Source organism: Oryctolagus cuniculus, chromosome 2 (assembly GCF_051225735.1).
Source record: "Oryctolagus cuniculus isolate XC-2025 breed Fujian yellow rabbit chromosome 2, ASM5122573v1, whole genome shotgun sequence".
In the NCBI taxonomy this organism is placed as follows: domain Eukaryota; kingdom Metazoa; phylum Chordata; class Mammalia; order Lagomorpha; family Leporidae; genus Oryctolagus; species Oryctolagus cuniculus.
Window position 1 is genome coordinate 198,559,887 of NC_142868.1, and position 20,707 is coordinate 198,580,593.

General features: G+C 55.0%; 1 long non-coding RNA gene across 1 annotated transcript; it reads left to right on the forward strand.

The window, feature by feature from the left end:
- Positions 1 to 2,331: 2,331 nt before the first annotated feature.
- LOC149128213 (uncharacterized) lies at positions 2,332 to 9,469 on the forward strand. Its single transcript, XR_016229699.1, has 3 exons — positions 2,332 to 3,677; positions 8,050 to 8,521; positions 9,291 to 9,469. It is a non-coding gene; the product is annotated as an uncharacterized LOC149128213 (long non-coding RNA).
- The last annotated feature ends 11,238 nt before the right edge of the window (positions 9,470 to 20,707 follow it).

Below are 20,707 nucleotides of genomic sequence, written 5' to 3' on the forward strand. Positions count from 1 at the left end.
GAGACCTACCACGCAAGCATCACACAAGGCGGGCGTCCCCGTGGCTCCCTTCGCAGAAGAGCTGCCGGGTCTTTGACAAGTTCAGACCTGCAAGATGCCTTTGCTCCTCCCCTCAAGGATCCAAAGTGCCATGTGCCTGTGATGGGCTTTGCTGGACTCCTGGGGGCCAATGGTTGTAGCCATGTGTCTGTGAGATGGGCTTTGCTGGACTCCTGGGGGCCAATGGTTGTAGCCATGTGTCTGTGAGATGGGCTTTGCTGGACTCCTGGGGGCCAATGGTTGTAGCCATGTGTCTGTGAGATGGGCTTTGCTGGACTCCTGGGGGCCAATGGTTGTACAAGGAGCAGTCTGTGACGAGCTCTCTGACGTCAGTGAGGACAAACACAGTCAGGAACAGGCAGGGCTGAGGGCAGAGCCTTCATCTGTGATGATACAACCTGAGTCAGCGCCACCTGGGGTCTCTGTGGTCTCCTTCCTCCAACTGCTGCACTTGTGGTCTTTTAGAGCTGTATTTTTCAAACTTTAATCCTCGAGAGAATCCTGCAGGCTATTGAGTCAACATGTGTTCTGACGCATTAAATCTGGGCTACAGCCCATGACTCTGCATTTCGTTATTGTTTGTTGCTTTTCTTTCTTTTGGAGTATTTATTTATTTTTAAACATTTTTATTTATTTCTATATATCTGAAGGGCAGAGAGGGAGATAGATATACAGGATAGCCCATCTTCTGGCTCACTTCTCAAATGCCTGCAACAGCTAGGATTGAGCCAGGACGAAGACAGGAGCTGGGGACTCGGTGATGTTTACCCATATGGGTGGCAGAGACCCAGCTGCCTGAGCCGTCACTGCAGCCTCCCAGGGTGTGCATTAGCAGGAAGCTGGAACTGGGAGTGGAGTCAAGACTCCAAGCCAGTCACTCACATATGGCTTGTGGGCCTTCAAGTGGTGTCTTAACTACTAGGCCAAATACTGCCACAAGACTGTTTCTAAGTCCCTGCCAGTTGGGGACACTGGCCCACTGGCAACTTCTTTGAGAAGCAAAGCCTCTTGGAACAGTAGAAATACCATGGAGTGGCAGCAATTGTAGTGGGCTGGGAACTTTATTTTGTTTTATTTATTTATTTATTTATTTATTTTTGCCAAAGAATTCTTTCTTCAGGTGAAATCCTGAGAGGTACCTGTTGTGTAGATAAGTTAGGTGGTCGGGAACCTGCCTTATACCTGCCCTGGAACAGCAGGAACCCTGGTTCCAATGAGCTGATGTGTGTGCGTGCAGTGACCTGGTGGGAGACTGGTGAAGTCCAGAGGGCTCAAGTCCACTTGGCAGCTCCTGTGGCCTCCAGCTCTGTCGCTGCTTTCATGGAAGCCGAAGACTGAAAACTGAGGCTCCTGAGGGCTCTCCGCTTGTCCCGTCTCATTTCCCTCACAGAGAGCTGGACCCTGGAGGATCTTCCCGGAGGAGAGGAGTTGGTAGGTGAACCTGCTGCCTCCTGTGTCCTGTGTCGGCCGGGTTTTACCTTAGCTCTACCAGATTCTCCCAGCATGACCTTGGCTGAGTGACCTCAGTACTGCTGTTGCTAGCCCAGGCTCTCTGGGAGTCAGTGTGAGAACCCTCCGTGTAGTAGCGTGAATGCAGGGGCTGAGATGAAGGACTTGGGTTCTGGTAGCTTTGGATAGATGCCTCGTGGAAACTTGCCCAGTGACACCAGGATGACGCGCTGCCTCCCAGTGCTGCCACGTGATGAGGAGAGAGGATGCAGGTGAGAAGCTCTGTAAGAGAAGTGCCGCAGCCTCCGGCCAGCTCCTGGCTGCTCCGTGGGTGGATAACCGAGCAGACACCGTTTACTCTGAAATATGTGAAGTGCGTAGGTGCTCAGTTTACGCATCCTGTCGAGGAGTTCATTTTTAATAACACTGACACATTATCCAGAAGGATTGTGACGTCCGTCCTTAAAGACAGCTGAGAGGGAATACGGCACCATGAGGAACGGGTCAGTCTCACCTTGTGGTTAAAGCCGTGAGATATATACCACCTTGGGGCATTCATGGGCGATGTTAGGCATTTTGTGCAGTAAACTTGGTTGTCTTCCCTTCTGCTGTGGGGCCTCAGGTGTCCCTCTGGCTGGCAGTGTCAACAAGAATTTCCCAGTAACTGGAAGCAGGGTCTGTTCTATTTTCTGATTGTGAATTTTTTCTGTAAGTAGGTTTTACCCTACTTTATTTGAAAGGGAGAGAGACACATACACACACGGGGAGGGGGAGGGGGAGGGGGAGGGGGAGGGGGAAGGAGAATCTTGTCCACTGGTTCACACTCAAAATGCCCGTGATAGCTGGGTCAGTGCCAAGCCAAAGCCAGGCGCTTACAATTCAGTATTCAATACAGCCCCTGCATGAGTGGCAGGAACCCAACCATTTGAGCCGCTGGCACTGCGTCACATGATGGTGGCTCATGGTGCTATTAACGGACTAAGCAGAGTGTGAGACACTGGCGCTGGATCGAGTCCCAGCTGCTCCACTTCTGATCCACCTGCCTGACAACGGCCTCGGAAAAGCAGTGAGGACGGCCCAGAGCCACTCTCCGGCCCTTCTGCCTATACCACACTGCGGTCTCTCTGTGAAAACGCGACCCCGCCCCAGGAACTTGGCTCCCACGCACACGGCCCGGGCCTCGGCCTGCCCAGGATGAGGGTGGGCCGGCCTTGGCCAGGGACAGCTGCATCGCCCTAAGCCCGCGTCCTCAGTCTACAGAGAGGAGACGCCAGGGCCGAGAGGCGCCGGGCCACCTCGGCCGCGCGTGGGGCAGGGGCCCTGGGCGTGGGCCGTTCCCGCTTTCAGAGGACCGACCCCTCCTTCCCGGGAACACCCTCGGCTCCCAGGGTCGGGGGTCCGGGCCACCCAGCGCTGGATGGCCGATTTCAGACTCGCTTCGGGAACTCCAGAGCGGAGGTCCTCACGGCGCTCCCCGGAAGGTGGCAGACTGACCCAGCGAGCTCCGACACAACGCCGGGGTGCGCCGGCCGCCATTTTCAGTCATCCCCTATTTCTGTGCGTAAGTTGGGTTTCGGCAGACCGGTTCTCTGGAAAATGCAACCCAACTTCTTCGTCGGAGGCCGACGACTTCCGCCCTCAGCTCCAGCGGGCGTTTCTGCGGCCGGGCTGCCCTGGAGGGGCCGGGGACCCCGCGTGAGGGGCTTTGCCGCCTTTTCCGCTGAGGCGAGGCGGCCCGTGCTCAGGGCGTGCGCGTGCGTGCGTGCCCGTGCCTTGCGTGCGCGTGCCCGCGCCGCTTCGTCGCCCCACTGCATGGCCAGGGCCGGCTTCCCCGCGGCAGGGACCCCTGTGCGGGCATGCGTGTGCGTGCGCGTGCCTGTGCGTGCCTGTGCGTGCCCGCGCCGCTTCGTCGCCCCACTGCACAGCCAGGGCCGGCTTCCCCACTGCAGGGACCCCTGTGCGGGCGTGCGTGTGCGTGCGCGTGCGCGTGCGTGTGCGTGCGTGTGCGTGCACGTGCCTGTGCGTGCACGCGCCGCTCCGTCGCCCCGCTGCCCGGCCCAGGCGCTTCCCCGCGGCACGGACCCGTGTGCGGGCCTGCACCGCGCCGCGCCGCCCACCGCGTCAGGTGTTCCAGTCCCGGGGCTGGGACTCCCTCTGGAAGAGGACCTTCAGATGTGGCGTCTCCTCAGGTACCAGGGCCACGCAGGGGCCCGCGCGGGACACCTCTGAGGTGCTCGAGGGAGCGCCGCGGGGGTTCCAGAACGTTCCAGGGAGCCGTCCTGTGGGGGGGGCAGCCGCCGCCTGGCCCGGGGTGTTGGGGGCGAAGGACAGAGGCGGGCGGCGCCGGGTGGCCGGGGCGGGAGCGTGGACTTCGCGTGTCGCGGGGTCTTATTCTGGGTTGAGATCATCTTTTATGTCAAGCAGTGGGGGTCTGGGAAGCGAGGGAGTGTAGCGCAGCCCCCGAGGGGGGTGAGGGTTTGCGGGCTCTGAGCGGCCGGAGGCAGAGCGGCGTGTGGGGTAGGACGGTCACCCTCACTCCAGAACCGGGGCCTCGCTGGAAGATGGATTTCAGACTTGGGTGGCCTCGTTTTGCAGAGGCTCTTACAGGCATAGGAACCCAGTCGCATTCAGCCATCTGCGTATCGTTCGTCTTTATTGGAAATGGTGAAGTATAGGGAATGGATCATTACGCTAAGCTGTTTGCTGGGTGGGTAGAGCTCTGACTTCCCTTAAGTGTGGATATGTCAGTGTTCGATGTGCATGTGAGAAGCGGGGAACGTCACGTGGCTGCAGAATGACAAACCAACGCTTTCCTTCTGTTCCTGTCTCCACCCTGACATCCTCACACCCATGACAGCCTGTGTGCGTGCACACACATGAACACACACGTGCACACGTACACCTGCACACACACACAGGGCACGCATTCCCAGTACGCACATGCACGCCGCAGGTACACGTGCCCCACACGCATGCACAGAATGCGAACACGTGCACACACACACACAAATACCTATTCGCTCTCGGCCATATTCTCTTCCAAATTTCTGTTCCTGAGGCCTTCAGGAAGAGGGAAAGTCCAAACTCACCAGGTCGCTGATAAAACCCAGCGGGGCAGGGCCCTTCTGCTGGGCCGCGGTGCCTCCGGTGGTAACACCGCACGGGCTGAGCTCACAGCGGGCGCTGCGCTGGGGACGGCGTTGCTGTGTGGAGGCTTAGAGAACAGAGGCTCAGCGAGTAACACGAGAGCAAGCCAGGGAGAGTAGTGCACGCTCCACACCAAGCAGACTCCAGCGCAGGGGCCCGTGGCGGCGCCGGAGGCAGCGGTGGGGGTGGTGGTGCTGCGGCCTCCCCAGCGTCAGGTTCAGCTGCAGCCACAGCAGCTCAGGTGGCGTGAAGGCCAGTGCACGCGCTCGGGGGTGCAGCCAGTGCAGGGCCGGGAGCACTTCACGTCACCACGCTGTGCCTTGCCTGTTTTGGGCTCCACCTAGGACACGTGGCTATGCCTAAGTCTCGAGGTTACCTCATGGTCAAGGTCTCCGTGGGCGTTCTGGCTGTCACATTCATATTTCAGAGAGCAGAAAAGAGGAAGAGGGAAGAGGCACTCCCTTCCCTTCCGCTTTTATCAGGCAGCCTTGCCGGCGGCCCCGTGTCCCTGGCCACTGTGCACGCCTGGCTGGGGCGGGGCCACGACTCGCAGAGGGAGCCTGGGGAGTGGAGTCTCTAGCTGGGCTCCAGTAACACCCAGCTTCCGTTCCAGGCTGAGAGGGATCTGGTTATTTGGAGATGTCCTGCGGGTGATGTCCTGAGTCCCAGCCGATTCCTGGGTGTTTTCAAACAGCAGCTATCATAGTTGTCATGATGTCATCAATAATAATTCTGCTTCTCCTAGTGCCCAAGTCTTGTGAATTGAGAAAATGATTTGAAAAATACGTTGTGTGATGCTACCCCATCTTAGACAGCATCATCCTGTGGCTTCTACTGTGTCGGCTCTGAGCTCCAATTAGGGTGACGGAGTGGCACTGAACGCTCTGGGTGTGGGCAGGCAGGAGCAGGCCGCTGAGCTGTCTAAAGCCGTTGGTTATTTGGAGAACGGTTTGTCTTCTCCTGAAAAATCATGTGTTGCTATTTAAGTGTGCAGTGCTTGCATTCTCGGAGCACGCATTCCCTGGGAATCTAATTTGTAAATAATTACTTGACATAAACTGAACTGGCTGGAAAATTCTGAAGACGCAGAGGCAGAGACAGGCCCCAGAGAGGAGACTTCAGCAAGAGGCCGCATCACAGTTTCTCTTCTCAGCAGTTAGCAGCTAATCAGGTCCCTGGTTAAAGAAGCAGGTCCCTGGGCTCCGGATGCCGTGGGCACACTCCGCTGGCTGTCAGCAGCTGGGCTCGGTGCAGCTGGGGTGGCTGGAGTGCCGATGAGACGAAGTCGCCTCCTCTCTCCACACTGGAGAACAGAGATGAGGAGAGAGGTGGCACCTGGGGGCCGTGGGGTCGCTATGGCCTGAATGTTTGTGTCCCCCAACTTCCTGTGTTGAAGCCCTCGCCTCCACGATGGCTATATTTGGACAAGGAGCCTGTGCGGAAGCAACCAAAGTTAAGTGAGGTCATAAGGGTGGGACCCGGATCCAACAGGACCTGTGTCCTTAGGAGAAGCGGCAGTGACATCTCTCCCCAGAGGCACCCTCCGGGGAAAGGCCACGAGGAAACCACGGGTCAGAAGGTGGCTGTCTGTAAGCCAGGAAGAGAGCCACACAGGAACCGAACCCTGCTGGGCCCTGATCCCGGACTGCCAGCATCCAGATCCGTGAAGCCAGTCCCTGCTGTTCAGCCCCACAGCGAGCTGCCCAGCACGGACGTGGTGGGATGGAGGTGGGAGTTTCAAAAAGGTCAAAGCCAGACCTGATTCGGATCGCTCTCTGGAACCTTCCTGATGCTGTGGCGTCAGCTCTCGCCAGCTCTGGTGCTCCTGGCCCTACCTCCTGTGTGTGCTCCACAACTCAGCCAGCTTTTTCTGCCTTGCCCAAATCACTCATTCTTGGGATTCTTATTCCTGCAGACTCACTGAGCACCTACTCATGCCCAGCACCTGCTCTGTTTAGGTGGACATCAGCAAAAGAGACAGAAACAGCCCTTGCTCACTCGGGGATCCGTCAAGAGAGGCAGGCAGGGCCAGTGCTGTGGCTCAGCAGGTTTAGCTGCTGCGTGTGACACCAATATCCGAAAGGAGCACTGGTTGGAGTCCTGGCTGTTGCAGTTCTCATCCAGCTCCCTGCTAATGCACCTTGGAAATCAGTGGAAGATGGCCCAAGTGCCTGGGCACCTGCCGCCCAGTTGGAGTTCCTGGTTCCTGGCTTTGGCCTGGCCCAACCCTGACCATTGAGGCTATTTGGAGAGGGAGCCAGTAGATGTATCTGTTTCTGTCTATGTCTGTCTGTCTCTTTCTTTCTCCCCTCTGTCTCTTTCCTCCTCTGTCTCTGTAACTCTGCCCTTCAAATAAACAAATAAATGTTAAACCCCCCCCCCAAAAAAAAACAAAAAAAGAGGGGCCTGCATTGTGGCATAGCAGGTAAAACTGCCACCTGTGATGCCAGCATCCCATATGAGCACCAGTTTGTGTCCTTGCTTCTCCACTTCCCATCCAACTCTTTGCTATGGCCTGGGAAAGCAGCAGAAGGTGGCCCAAGTCCTTAGGCCCCTGCATCCATGTGGGAGACCTGAATAAAACTCCTGGCTCCTGGCTTTGGCCTGGAGCTCCAGCCCTGGCCATTGGCACCATTAGGGGAGTCAACTAGGAGCTGGAAGGTGTCTGTCTTTGTGTCTTCCCTCTCCATGTAACTCTGACTTTCAAATAAATAAATCTTAAACAAAAAGAAGTTACAGATACAGGAGACAAAGCCAATATTAGTTTGAGGAATGTGGGGAGCTCGTTACTAAATGCTACCATTACTAAAAATTAAATTATGAAAGTTTACAATGAAATCAGTTGTAGTACAGGCGAAGATAAATACTCAGATTCATCACTGGCTAATTGTTCTACTAGGATCTGTTCTCTTGAAGGTATCTGCACCCACTGTGTCTGCAGGGTAGACACACACATACCACGATAGAAGTGGTGGCTACTGGGTATCTCCTTCCACTTCTGTACTCAGTGATATCAAGTGGTTGGCACTGGTAACTTGAAATTTGATACTAGGAGCATGTTCACTGTGGAAATCGGAAAATAATTTCACAAATCAGTTGTTTTATTTGGCTACTCCTCTGGATTAGCCACCACATTTTTGGAGGAAAAGAACCTACCAGAACCTGGTGTACCCTGCAAAGCTCCATCTGGTAAGCTTTCTCTCTCCCTTGGAGTCCACAACGTGTTGTGCACACCATCCTTGTAACATTTGCATGGGTGCTTCCAAGAGGTCGTAGGCAAATGGAATGAAGAGATTAGCTTATTTTGGTGAAAACAGATTGAAATCCGTGGGTAATTTCTTCCTGTGAGGTTTGTGAAGACTGTTCCTGTCCGTCCTACTGCTGTCCGCATCTACCTCTCTTTTCCCTCCGCAGGCATCCTGAAGGCGCGGCCCCCATCTCATTCATCCGTAGACCAGTTCCCAGCTCAGAATTGGGGTGGGTGGGCATTTCTGAAAGGGATGCCCAAGTGAAGGAAGGAAAACGACTTTGCCTCTCTACACGTATCCAGGCTGCCTAGGGGTAAGCCCCTGTCAAAGTCCCCATCGCATACGACACTGGGCACTTAGATCCCGCTGAGCCCGGGCTGCCATCGGCCTCCGCAGTGGCCTGGCGGCTGCAGAGGTGGCTTACGTAAATGCGTGTGCGGAAGGGTCTGCCGAGACACGGCTCCAGAAAGGCTGCTTTTGAGAGACTCTGCAAACTGCCTGACCGAGCCAGGAAAGCGGCCCCCGGGAGCAAGGAGCAGCACATCAAAGGCACCGTGAGGGGCGATCTGAAGGCTGAGCCACGCGCCCGGGTCACCCGGCTGTCTGAGCCGGTCCCCACCAAGGGCACAAGGACTCAGGTTTGTTTGAAGACAGCAGCATCCTGTTGGTCTTGGAAAATAATCGCACAGAGGCACCCAAGTGCCACTTCCTCCCTCCTCCCCTCCCACACACTCTCCTTGGCAAGGGAGAGTTTGGACATCAAAGAGCCTGGGGGCCAGTGTCTGCCTTGCCTGTCACTTCAGTGAACCAAGTGAGGCCAGGGCTCAGCGCATGGGTAGGAGAAGGGCTCGGGGGAGCCTGTTCCAGCCTTCAGGCTGTGGGGCCTCCGTCCCATGCTCCCCTTCTCTGAGGCTTGCTCCTCCAGGCTTGCCTTGGTGGTTTTTCTAGAGCCCAGAGTCACGGGCCAACTGCACTGCCTCCCATGGGGGCTGGCAGGCGGTTTTTGGGGCTCTGCCCCTCAGTCTGCTCAGAGCTGCTGGGAGGAGAGACAACACTAGGACTTGAACCGGTGCCTGTATAGGATGCCAGCACTGTGTGTACTCTGCCATTGCTGCATGGCCTACACAGTCAGGTTGTGTCTACAGCCTCCCTGATATAACCCTTTTCAATTTCTAAGTTTTGTTTATAAAAATTTATAGTTAATATGTCAATGACAGCAGTAATAATGGAATAGCAGCAATAGACATTGCACTGACACCTGCCTAGGACGGTTGTGAGATTGTTTTCTGTTAAATCACCTAGTCTTCAGGGCTGGTGCTGTGGCGTAGCAGGTAAAGCCTCCGCCTGCAACGCTGGCATCCTTTATGGGCACTGGTTCAAGTCCTGGCTGCTCTGCTTCCAATCCAGCTCCTTGCTAATGCTCCTGGGAAAGCAGCAGCAGATGGCCCAAGTGTTTGGGTTCTTGCCACCCACATGGAAGACCTGGATGAAGCTCCTGGCTCCTGGCTTCAGCCTGACCCAACCCTGGCTGCTGCAGCTACTTGGGGACTAAACCAACAGATGGAAGATCTCTCCCCCGACCCCTGTAATTCTTTTAAATAATAAAATGAATGAATCTTAAAAAAATCATTTAGTCCTCACAACAACTTTGTGATGCCATTTTTCCCAGGAGGACACTGAGCTACAGGGATGTTGTGTTGTTTACCCAAGGTTTCAGGTCTGGTAAGAGGCAGGGCCCACATCTGAGAGCCTGCTTTCAGACTCCCTGTCTGTGTCCACTGGCAGCTTCACGGTGTGAGGGGTGCAGGGCAACGTGCTCCTGTGGGTCAGAGTGACAGAAGGGGCTGACCAGGCTCTGGGGCACTGGCTGCAACCCCACCCTGCCCAGGCTCTGGGGCACTGGCTGCAGCCCCAGCCCTGCCCAGGCTCTGGGGCACTGGCTGTGGCCCCTGCCCCACGGTGTTGGCGTAAGCCTGACCTCAGATCCCAGGAGAAGGCAGTGCAGGCCAGGCACAGACAGCCCCAGCCCCAGCCCAGCCAGGGCTTCAGTCCTGTCCTTCCTCTCTCCTGTAGTCCCTGACCAGAAGGCCACTGTTGCAGATGCCTGGGCCGTGCTCCTGTCTCTGCATGCAGGGTGACACCTGTTGGCTATCCTGGAGGGTCTGAGAAGCCTCCGTCTCAGAACACTCTTGCCTCGTGAGAACGCCCATCTCCATGACCTTCTCAGGCCTCTGTGTGGGGAAGCTGACTTCTGAAGCACCTGCCCTGGGCCCAAGGTGAGCCACGTGAACAAGACGGCCTCATTTCCAGGCTGAGTCTTTGTCCAGGGGGACATAGTGACACAGCGCCGCCCATTGCAGCAGCCTCCTGCGGGGGCCCTGAGGTGGCAGGCCTCCATGGGGCAGAATCTGGGGATCCCTGGCCCCTTCTCTGTGAGACCCTGTCCCTGGTTCGAGCCACAGAGGGACCCTCAGGAGCTGTGTATGGAGTGAACGCCTCCTTGAGCCATCCCCACCCTCCCAGGCCTGCTTGCTCACTCATTCCATCTGTCTTTCATCAAGCTCTTACCGGGCACCAGCTGTGTGCCAGGCACTGCACTAAGCACTGCTGCCCAGGCTCAGAGAACTGCATTCCCACGAGGAGGGCTGGAAATGTGGCCACTTAGCCACCTTGCAACCAACTGACAGCAATAGTGGACACACAGCAGGCATTCAGGAGAGCTGGGCCTGCTGGATGGCAGGAGGGTGGGCTGTGCGAGGGAAAGAGGGGGGCCGGGACAGACCCCTGGGGGAGAAGCCGCCCAGAGGCAGGCAGGACAGAGAGCTGGGCCAGCAGGCTGACCGGGCAGACTTTCAGAGCAGACAGTGCTACCTCTCTCAGTGTCCATTTCCCCCCACTGCTGCTTGCTCTGGCTTCTGACATGTCACGTGGATCCGGGGAGAGGACAGAGTCCTTGGGACTGACCCCTGCCTCCATTCTCTCCTCGCCCCTCCTTCTCCCTTTCTTTTCCCTGTTAGCCACTTTCCAGTGAGTTAGGAAGTCAGGCTGCACCTCTGCCTGTGTACCTGGAGCACGTGTCCCAGGGACTGCCCTGCCCTGCCCTGCCCAGGGGCTGTGGTCACCTCCGGTTCTGCCCGAGGCCCTCTCTGCAAGTCTCACCTGAAGTCCTCAGAGAGGACTGTTGGGATGAGGTCAGTTCTGCATCAGCCAGGTGCTGTTCAGATGTAGGGAGCCTGGTTCTGGAAGTCTGAGCCTTGGCTGCTGGCTCGCAGAGCCAGTGCCCTAAGCCTGGAGAGTGGCCTCTAGTTCCATCTCTCCTGGGATTGAAGGGGATGTCTGGGGTGGGGTGGGGTTCGAGTTTTCTCTGAAGCTGGGTTCCCGGGGGAGGAGCACACACAGAAGCATTGAGTCAAGTGGGAGTGAGAGTCCACCTTTGGTTCAGGCATGTCCTAGGTAAGAAAGGTGAGGGAGCAGGAAGCTGAGTGAAGTTCCTAAGTGAAAGCAACTAGGGGATGACAGAACTCAATGCCTTGTCTCTCAGCGTACCCACCGCTGTGTCAAGGTCAGCAGCCCTAGAGCAGCTTTTGATGCAGCTCCTCGAACAGTTAGAGTTGTTTATGTGATGAGCATTGTACCAGCTGTGCTGGGCTCTGCCAGTGACAGAGACCTGGTCCCCACATGCAGTGCAGTCTAGTGGGGACAGTGCTCCTGTGGAGCAGACTCATGCACAAGGCCGCCGGGCGCCATTGCTAATAGAGATGTATGGGAAGCTGCAAACTTCAGAATGTTCCCTTGAAAGGTAGTATATGAGTGCTGGGAGATGGGTGATGAGGTGGCGACGGCACTTGGTAAATACTGATGAGCACCCTTGCTGCTGTGGATTCGTTCTGAGAGGAGGAGCCTGGTGGGGGCAAGAGGCGCAGAGTCACCACACAGACCCCGGGAGTCGGGTGAAAGTGGGATAGAGGCTCACAGACTCGTTTATTTCAGTTGGTGCAGCAGCTTATATAGCCGAGGCAGCCAATCTGGTCAAGGGGCGGTTTATGCCCTAACCAATCACAGCCTGTTGCCAGGCAGGCTGTGTTGCCAGGTGGGTTCTGAAGCCATTCTTGAGTAACTGACACTCCCTTGCCAGCGCCATCTTGGCACAGCCTTCTCATTCCACCACACATCCTCTCTGCAAATGTATTGGGAATAAAGAACTCTTAAAATCACCATCTCAACTATGATTTTACACTTATTCTTCCATTTTCTTTCTAAAAAACAGTTTTGGGTGGTTATTTTCTCCTCTTCCATTTTCCTGGCATGGGAAGTGCTGGTGGGAGCTGGGAGTGCAGGTGTGGGTGCGCCCAGGTGCAGACTTCTCCCCGGAGGCAGGCGTGGTGTTCCATGCAGAGAATTCTGCACCAAGAACCTGGCACACAAGCAGGAAGAGTGTTGACTGTCAGTCTGCATCTCTGATTGCTGGTGTTTGGGCTCTGCGTTCATCTGTGCTGTCTTCAGCAAAGAAACTCAGTGTGGAGTTATCTGACCGTGGTGTGGCACCTGATACCTCCGACGCGGGCCTGATGCCATCGGAGCGCATGACTCTATCTCTTGGGGACATGGAAGGTTTGAAGCCGGGTCCCTGCCTACTCGGGAACAGGCAGAAGATCTGGGAGAGCCTAGAAACCACGCCCTGCGGCCCTCGACACTCCTGTCGGACCTGACCCTCCAGGACCTGACTCTGCACTTGGCGCCGGCCTCAGTGGAACTTGCCAGCTTATCACGGAAGCACATCTGCTTTCTGCCTTGACTTTGCTTCCGAGGCGGCTCACGGGAGTGCGGCTCAACTCTCAAAGCTCACACAGGACAGCTCTTTCTAAAGCGACATTCCAGATGTCCCGACTCCCTGGCACTGCTCCTTAGGGGAGATTGTCAGAGAGTTCGTCCAGAGCTCAGAGTTGTGTTTGGTTAATTTTAAAAAATTATTTACTTGAAAGTTAGAGAAAGGCAACAAGAAAGTGAGTCCTCATCTGCTGGTTCACTCCCCAGGTGCCCACCACAGCTGGAGCTGCACCGGGTTGAAGCCAGGAGCCTGGGACTCCATCCAGGTCTCCCGAGTGGGTAGCAGGGACCTAAATACTGGGGTCATCACCGCTGTTCCCAGGACCGTTGGAAGGAAGCCGGAGTCAGGAGCTGGAGCTCGTGTGGGACTTGGGTCTCCTGACCACTGTGCTGAGTGCCCGCTCTGACCAAGGCTTCAAAGCTCCTCTGTGGGACAGGTGTTGGGGTCTCTGTGTCTCTCTCATTCTTTGTTCATGGACTTCTCTGTTTATGGGACTTTGTGTCTGGAGAGCAGGCCCACACTCTCATCAGACATTTGGGGTGGGCCAAACCCCGTGGCAAAGCTAATCCCTTGATTGTGAAAACAGAGAAGCTGAGCTGTCCCTGGACCGATGCTGCCATTGGGGAAACTGAGGCCCAGGGTGAGGCAGCACTGCCGTGACAGGTAGCCCTTGAGTCCCGGAGCCCTGCCCCTTGTTCCTGTCCCAGCTAGGACCAAGCTGTCTCTGTGCACAGGGAGTCAGCGTGTGCGATGACTTGTCATTGCGCTGTTTTTCTCCCTTGCCTTTTTTGGGTAATTTTCTCTGACACCTGGTAGGTGTTTCGTGCCACAGACCTGTCTGGAAAAGATCCAGTTCCCACTGCTGAAGCCCTGAGCCATGCAGATACCCAGTGCTGTTCTCCCAACCATTTGGAGCTGTCACCCCGGGGGTGGTGCTGCTGTGTGTGTGTGTGTGTGTGTGTGTGTGAGTGGGGGTGCACCCGGAAGGGTGCACTCACTTGTGGCCAAGACAGGCTCAAATCACACAGCAAATGCCCATAATAGGGAACCAGAGAAAAAGGCTCAAGTTCTGCTCTTGCTGAGCACTTGGCTTCCTTTTTTTTTTTTTTTTTAAAGAAGGTCTCTGTTTAGGGAGTCTTAAGCCTGGATGGTTGCCCTTAGCAAATGAAAGTGTTGACTAAAGCTTGCTCTCTGCTGTGAAATGTAAGCCTGGTGAAATCCAAACCCACGGTAGATCTGCCAATCAGATTGGAGTCCAAGTGGTGGGACATAAACACCCGTAGAGGGAGGCTCCCCAGGAGGTGGCTTCCGGAGGCCTGGCTGGGTCTCAGGGAGGAGGTCAGGGTGCTCTGGTCATCCAGGCTCCACCATGACAATTTTGTAAAAGCACAGGCTCCAAAGCTGTCAGTCTAGGGGACACTTCTGGGGGGCACCGGAGGGTACCTTACAGTATGCGTACACATAGAGCCCTGGAGAAGGTCAGAGAGCCCCATGCCCGGCATCCAGCCGGCATCGTGGCCCTTGTGTTGCGTTGCTAAGTAACAGGGGTTGCTTTGGATGGTGTCGCAGTAGGAGCACTGATGGGAGTCCACGTGGCCATCCGCTCAGCACGGCACAGCAGGGCAGGGGCGGGGGGCACAGCACAGATGGCCGGCGCGCCAGGCACTGTGGAAGGTTCTCTCACTGCAGACTTTTTTTTTTTTTTTTTTTGACAGGCAGAGTGGACAGTGAGAGAGAGACACAGAGAGAAAGGTCTTCCTTTTGCCGTTGGTTCACCCTCCAATGGCCGCCGCGGCCGGCGCGCTGCGGCCGGCGCACCGCGCTGATCCGATGGCAGGAGCCAGGAGCCAGGTGCTTTTTCCTGGTCTCCCATGGGGTGCAGGGCCCAAGTACTTGGGCAATCCTCCACTGCACTCCCGGGCCACAGCAGAGAGCTGGCCTGGAAGAGGGGCAACCGGGACAGAATCCGGCACCCTGACCGGGACTAGAACCCGGTGTGCCGGTGTCACAAGGTGGAGGATTAGCCTAGTCTCACTGCAGACTTATAGTCACACGTGTAGGCAGCCCGGCACCCCCTGACTGCCGTCTTAGAGAGCAGGACTGCGTATCCCGGAGGCTCTGAAACCTGCTTGGATGACGTAGTAAGGAAGTAACTGAGCTGGGACTCCATAAACAAGGCTTTGCAGAACCGCCAGCGCCCTTGTGTTTTGGTGTGTGTGCACTTAGTTGTGTACTAGAGCACTTGGATTCTCCCTTCCTGGAATCTGGGGTTCCCTGGGTGGGTGGAGTCCGTCCTTGGCGGGACACGGTTTGACTTTACCTGCTTCTGCAGGTGTCATCTTGTAGGAGGGCACAGAGTCTCTTGGGCCACAGGCTCTTATGGTAATCTATAAGTTGCCTTGAAGCCATCTGGCAATTATTCTGCACAGTTATTTGTGTTTTATTTCTCAATAAAATCACGGTAGCATAGTCCCTTTTCCAGTGCCTGCTGGGTCAGTCTTGTGGGAAGCCCCCATCTCTGGGAGGCAGCCTTTCATCCACGGGACATACAGGTTGTAACTGAGTGCCTCCGAGAGCCTCCTGTCCCCGGGCCTCAGGGGCCTGCGCAGGGACGCTCCACTTCCTTGTGAACAGCACAGCGAAGCGGCAGGTGTCTCGGCTGGGCCACAGCTGCCCTGTGTCGGGGCTCAGTTCTGGTGTGGTCTTTGTTGGGCTTTTGTTGGGCCTTACCCCTGCCCTCTGGCCCCTACACTGGACTCCTCTTTGAAGGCCCGCAGGGGCTTGGCAGGTGGGGACAGTTCCTTCACGGCTGTGGTGTGGCACATGTGCCAGGCACCGTGTACTTGACGAGGGAGCAAAGTAGGGCCTCGGCCCCTGGCAGGGCAGCCAGCACTCTCAGCAGCTAGCCTTCGCCGCCTCTCCTGGGGGTGGGAGGAACAGAAACCAGAGCCTGGGGCTCCGCAGAACCTCCCTGTCACCCCCCACGCAGCCTGGGTGTCGTCCTGGTTCCCCGTCACCCCCCACACAGCCTGGGTATCGTCCTGGTTCCCCATCACCCCCCACGCAGCCTGGGTGTCGTCCTGGTTCCCTGTCACCCCCCACACAGCCTGGGTGTCGTCCTGGTTCCCCGTTACCCCCCACACAGCCTGGGTCTCGTCCTGGTTCCCTGTCACCCCCCACACAGCCTGGGTGTCGTCTTGGTCCCCTGTCCCTGTCACAAGAAGCACACCTCAGACTGGCTTCTGCAGAGCACCAATGCAGTGGCCTTGGGCTGGGTCTCTGGCGAGTCCTGGGCTCGGCTTGGATTGCACCAGCATGTGGGGCTTTTCCTGTGCAAGCCCAGGGCCCGCTCACTGCACAGGAAGGTCAAGGCCTCTGGGTCAAGCTTGCCCTGCTCTGGTGATGACAGTGACATCAGAGAAGCCCAGAGTGACCACGTTAGTGACCATAATGAGAATCAACGACTCATTTCATGATTTCATTTACTTATTCAACCCTTGTTGAGTGCCACTGTGCTAGGCACTGAGGGGTTCAGAGCCTGGCACCGCCCTTGAGACCTTCTCAGAGTAGGGGGACTCCTCCAGCTCACCGTGTAGGGAGCATGGTGAGAGCAGGGAGGAGGTGCAGTCCTATTTGGCTGCAGTGAATGTTGGGGTGCTGAGCCCTGGCCAGCAGGGATGGCTGCTGACGGTCCACAGCAGAGCTCACCCCGGTCATCACCCTCATCTACATGGATGTCCTCACTCAGAGCCCAGTTCACTACGGAGGGTGGCCCCTGCTTAGTAACTGGCCCCACAGAAATACAAAATGCTGTGTGTTAGTCTTGGTCCCTTGCCTCGTGCTATTGGGAGGTGGAGGAACCTTGGCAGGGCCCCCAGTGAGAGCCCCTGGGATCTCTGGGAGCTTGTTCTGGGGAAGTGGCTCTCATGAGACTCCTTGGGAGTTCTCACCAGAGGGTTTCATCAAAGCCCGAGGTTGGCTCCACCCGGCCTTTCTCTGCTCCTGGTGAGAACCGTGATCCCTTGTGCTCCTGCCGCTCACTGTGATGTTCTCACCAGAACTGAGCCATGCCCTTGCAGCTCCAGAACTCTAGCTCAGTGACACTTCTTTTCTTCCCAAATAGCTGGTGGCAGGTATTTTGTTCTAGTGCTGCAAAGCAGGTTAATACACAAAGGCTAAATTTGCTAACCCATACTCTGGCTCTAGGAAACCCCTACAACAGCTGACAGTGGAGGTGGTGGTGAGAAGTAGACTCTAAATGGGAAATCGAAGTCAGAGCCCGGGTTGGCTGGTAGGTAGAGCACGGATGGAGCATGAGAAGCCTTGAGGGAGTGGTAACCAGAAGGTTGAGGGCTTGGCCAAGGGCTGCTGTGTTTGAAGAGAGAGCAGTAGGCCCTGAGGATTCACCACTGGTTCCAAGGAAATTGTGGAAGCCGAAGAACCCTCTGGGCAGCCTTTGTGAGAACCCCGGTGTCTAGGCAGCTGAAGGTTGCTGACTTCTCTCTTAAGATCCTAAGAGGCCTCACATGTGGCAGCTGTCTAGTAAGACAATGCCGGTCTCTCACGATCTACCCCACCATCCCTCCTGGTAATCAGAGGAGTAACAAGAATCAAACCTCAGCCCAGCCAAACCTCAGGCAGGCTGGGCTGGTGTGGGACTCAGGGGATAGGTGGCAAAGGAGCTGTAGGCTCTAGCTAATATGTCCCAAAAGGACCCAGCGGCTTGTTCCTGGGACTGCATCGAAGGGCATCTATTGGTTCACTCTCCAAATGCCTGCAACAAGTTGGGCTGAACCAGGTCAGGGCTAAGAGCCTGAAACTCCATCCACATCTCCTATATGGGTGGCAGGGACCTAAGTATTTGGGACATCATCTGTTGCCTTCCCAGGGTGCACACTAGCAGGAAGCCGGGTCAAAAGCAGAGAGCAGGGACACCTACAGCACTCCAAGGGGGTGTCCCAAGCAACGTCTTTTTTTTTTTTTTTTTTTTGATGCCTGGATGACTTAAGACACTGAGTTATTCGTGAATACCACATAATTATCTGAATTAAAAGTCAGAATTACATTTCCATCCAAGCAACATCTTAACCATTCAGCCACGACACTTGCCCTTGGTGAAGCTTTTAGGGGCCCGGATATCTAGGTAAGGAACGCTCCTGTTGCATTCTTTCCACCACTGCAGGAGAGGCAAAACTTAGGAGGCCTCTTTGGATTTTGGAAGAAGTATATTCTGCCCATGTGAATACAGCTTCAACCCATCTTCTGGGTGATATGGGAACGGCCATTTCTGAGAGAGGATGGCACTCTCTGCAGCTCCAGGGGATGGTGCAAGTCACCCTGCTGTTTGTGCCCTACGACCTGGACAGTTGTATGGTATTCTTGACAGCCATGGTGAGGTATGGAAGACCTTTATGGCACTAGAGCCGTTTGTAGCAGGGAAGGTTACATTGTGGAGCATATGGAAGCCCTGGGAGAATCCTAAGATAACCACTGGCGTTCTGGAGCAAGGCCTTGCCATCAGCAGGGGGAAGTGTGCATGGTCTCAGAGGTGGTCCCTGCACAGGAGTGCTCTGTTACCATGGGATGTTAAGGAGCCACATGACCAGACTGGGTTCTGCCCGATTCCTTCACTTATCAGATTGGGTGGACACATCCTTGGGGAAGTAGCATCTCCAGGTCTGGGCAGGAGCAGGGCCAGAGGGAAAGGGAGGTGTTGGCTTGGCACTCACATCGCCAGCTGCTCTTGCTCTAATGTTTCTCCATCAGCTCACACTGTGGTCTTCTGTGGGGATGACTGGGTTTGTTGGTACAGGGAAAAACAGACAGCAGGACACACCACTCGGGGATGGCCTTGAGAGACAGGAGCGATGAGGGGAAACATTTCAGGGGACATCTGTCTGGGTAGTGCACCCGGGTATCAGGGACAGCTGAGTAGCCTGTGATAAGAATATCCACCATGTTACATTCATGTCCAAGCTCACAGACAGTAGATGCAGGATGGTAGATTGGAATACGGGAGACACGGGAGTCTGGGGCAAAGACCTATACACATGAGCCGAGTGTGAAGATCTGCACGTCACCTGGTCACGCCCCACTCACCACAGGAGGGGCAGGGAAGCAGACAGAATGACCCGACCAGCGGATCCGGTCTGCACAGGTGGATGGATGCCACAGTGGGAGGTTGAAGACTATGCCTGAGCCCACGAACCTGACCTCTACACGCCCAGGATAATCTAGGTCCTGTTGCTGCCAGATGTCTGAACTGCTGGAAACAGAGCCCAGCAACATGGAGCCCCCAGTGTTGGTCTCTCCAGAAGATCAATATGCCAAGTGGTAGGAAACTGACCACACAACATGGGTGCTTCCTGTCATGGGATGGGTAGGGATTCCTCCAGAGTGGGGTCATCAGATAGTCTTGGCATAGGTTTGTCTTTCCTGCCTGCAGGGTCTGAACTCCTAGGCTAGCACCACCATCTACCAACATAGGGTCCAAGATCCCACTTCATCACAGTGAAAGTGTGTAGTGGGCACATGACCAAGAGTCCACTGCTTTTTTTTTTTTTAATCACATATGACATCATCTGGAAGCTGCCAGCTATATGGAGAGGTGGGATAGCCTATTGTAACTGTATCTGAGGTCCCAGATTAGAGACAGTGCCTAGGAAGGTGGGCCAGGATCCTCCAGGACACAGTATGCTCCTGTGTCAGTGAGGCCATGTCCTTTGTGGGGAGAAGTCATGGGGCTGGAACCAAAGGATAACGGCAGGAGTGACCACACTCACCATCACTCCCAGGGACCCGCTCAGGAAATCTGCTCTCTGTCCCTGGGTGTAGACAGAGGTCCCAGCTTCCAGAGGGAAGGGGCATATTAAAAGTCCTATTGGGGGGTGTGCATTTGGCCTAGAGGTTAAGACACTGGTTAGGATGCCTGTGTCCCAAAGAGAACCTCAGTCGAGGTCCCAACTCTGCTCTGGCTTCCAGTGTCCTGCTTCTGTGCCCCCTGGGAGGCAGCAGGTGGCAGCTAAGTAGTTGGGTCCCTGTCACCCGTGAGGAGACCCACACTGAGCTCCAGGCTCTTGGTTTTGGCCTCGTCTAGCCCCTACTATTGGAGACATCTGGGGAGTGAATCATCAGATAGGAGATCTCTCTGTTTCTGCCTTGCTGTCTGTCTCTCTGTCTTTCAAGTCAAGACAAAAAATAAAAGTTAAAAAATTAAATTTCCCCTCCAGATTTCTAGTTGTATTTAGTGTTTAATCTGAATAAATCAGCATACCATGGAACTTGAGGCATAAGTCCAACAGATAATTTTTTAAATGAGAAATTATTGATCCTGGTGAAATTGCAGCCCAAGCAGTGGACTGGTTTAGCTGATGAAATACCAATACTCACTTTGAAATTGGCAGGGTAGATTACAGGATCCTGGTGCTCCATCAGGCCATAATGCTCATTTTAATTTGTGTGTTGGGGGAGAGGGAGAGAGGAGAGGAGAGAGAGGGAGAGGGAGAGACAGACTATTCAACATTTATTGGATGATATTGCCAAACAATTCCAACTGTTGATTTGTATTATATGTTGGGACAACAAAATTGAAAATAAATTATAGCTACTTAAACAACTGTTTTGTGGAACAAATATGCAAGATTTGAATATTTATAATGGTAAATCAGATTAAATTGACAAATGCTTTTCCTAATCTGTCATCAATGATGCAAAGCTCTCAGGCATGAGTTATCAAGGTTTTGTTGTGTGTTTTGATTAAATACAAGTACATGAATCATGTTTTCATGGCTCTAAAAGAGTTCATTCAACAGGGGAGGCCGTGAACATGCCCTCCTCCAGGAGCAGATGGTGAGCAATGTCGAGTTACAGAGATGGTGACATGTAGTTCAACATTTAAGTCACATGCGCCTCCCAAAGCTAAGGAACGCTAACAGGTTTTACATGGCTGATGCTAGACCTTCATATTGACTTTTAAAAAACAAAAAGCCAACCATGG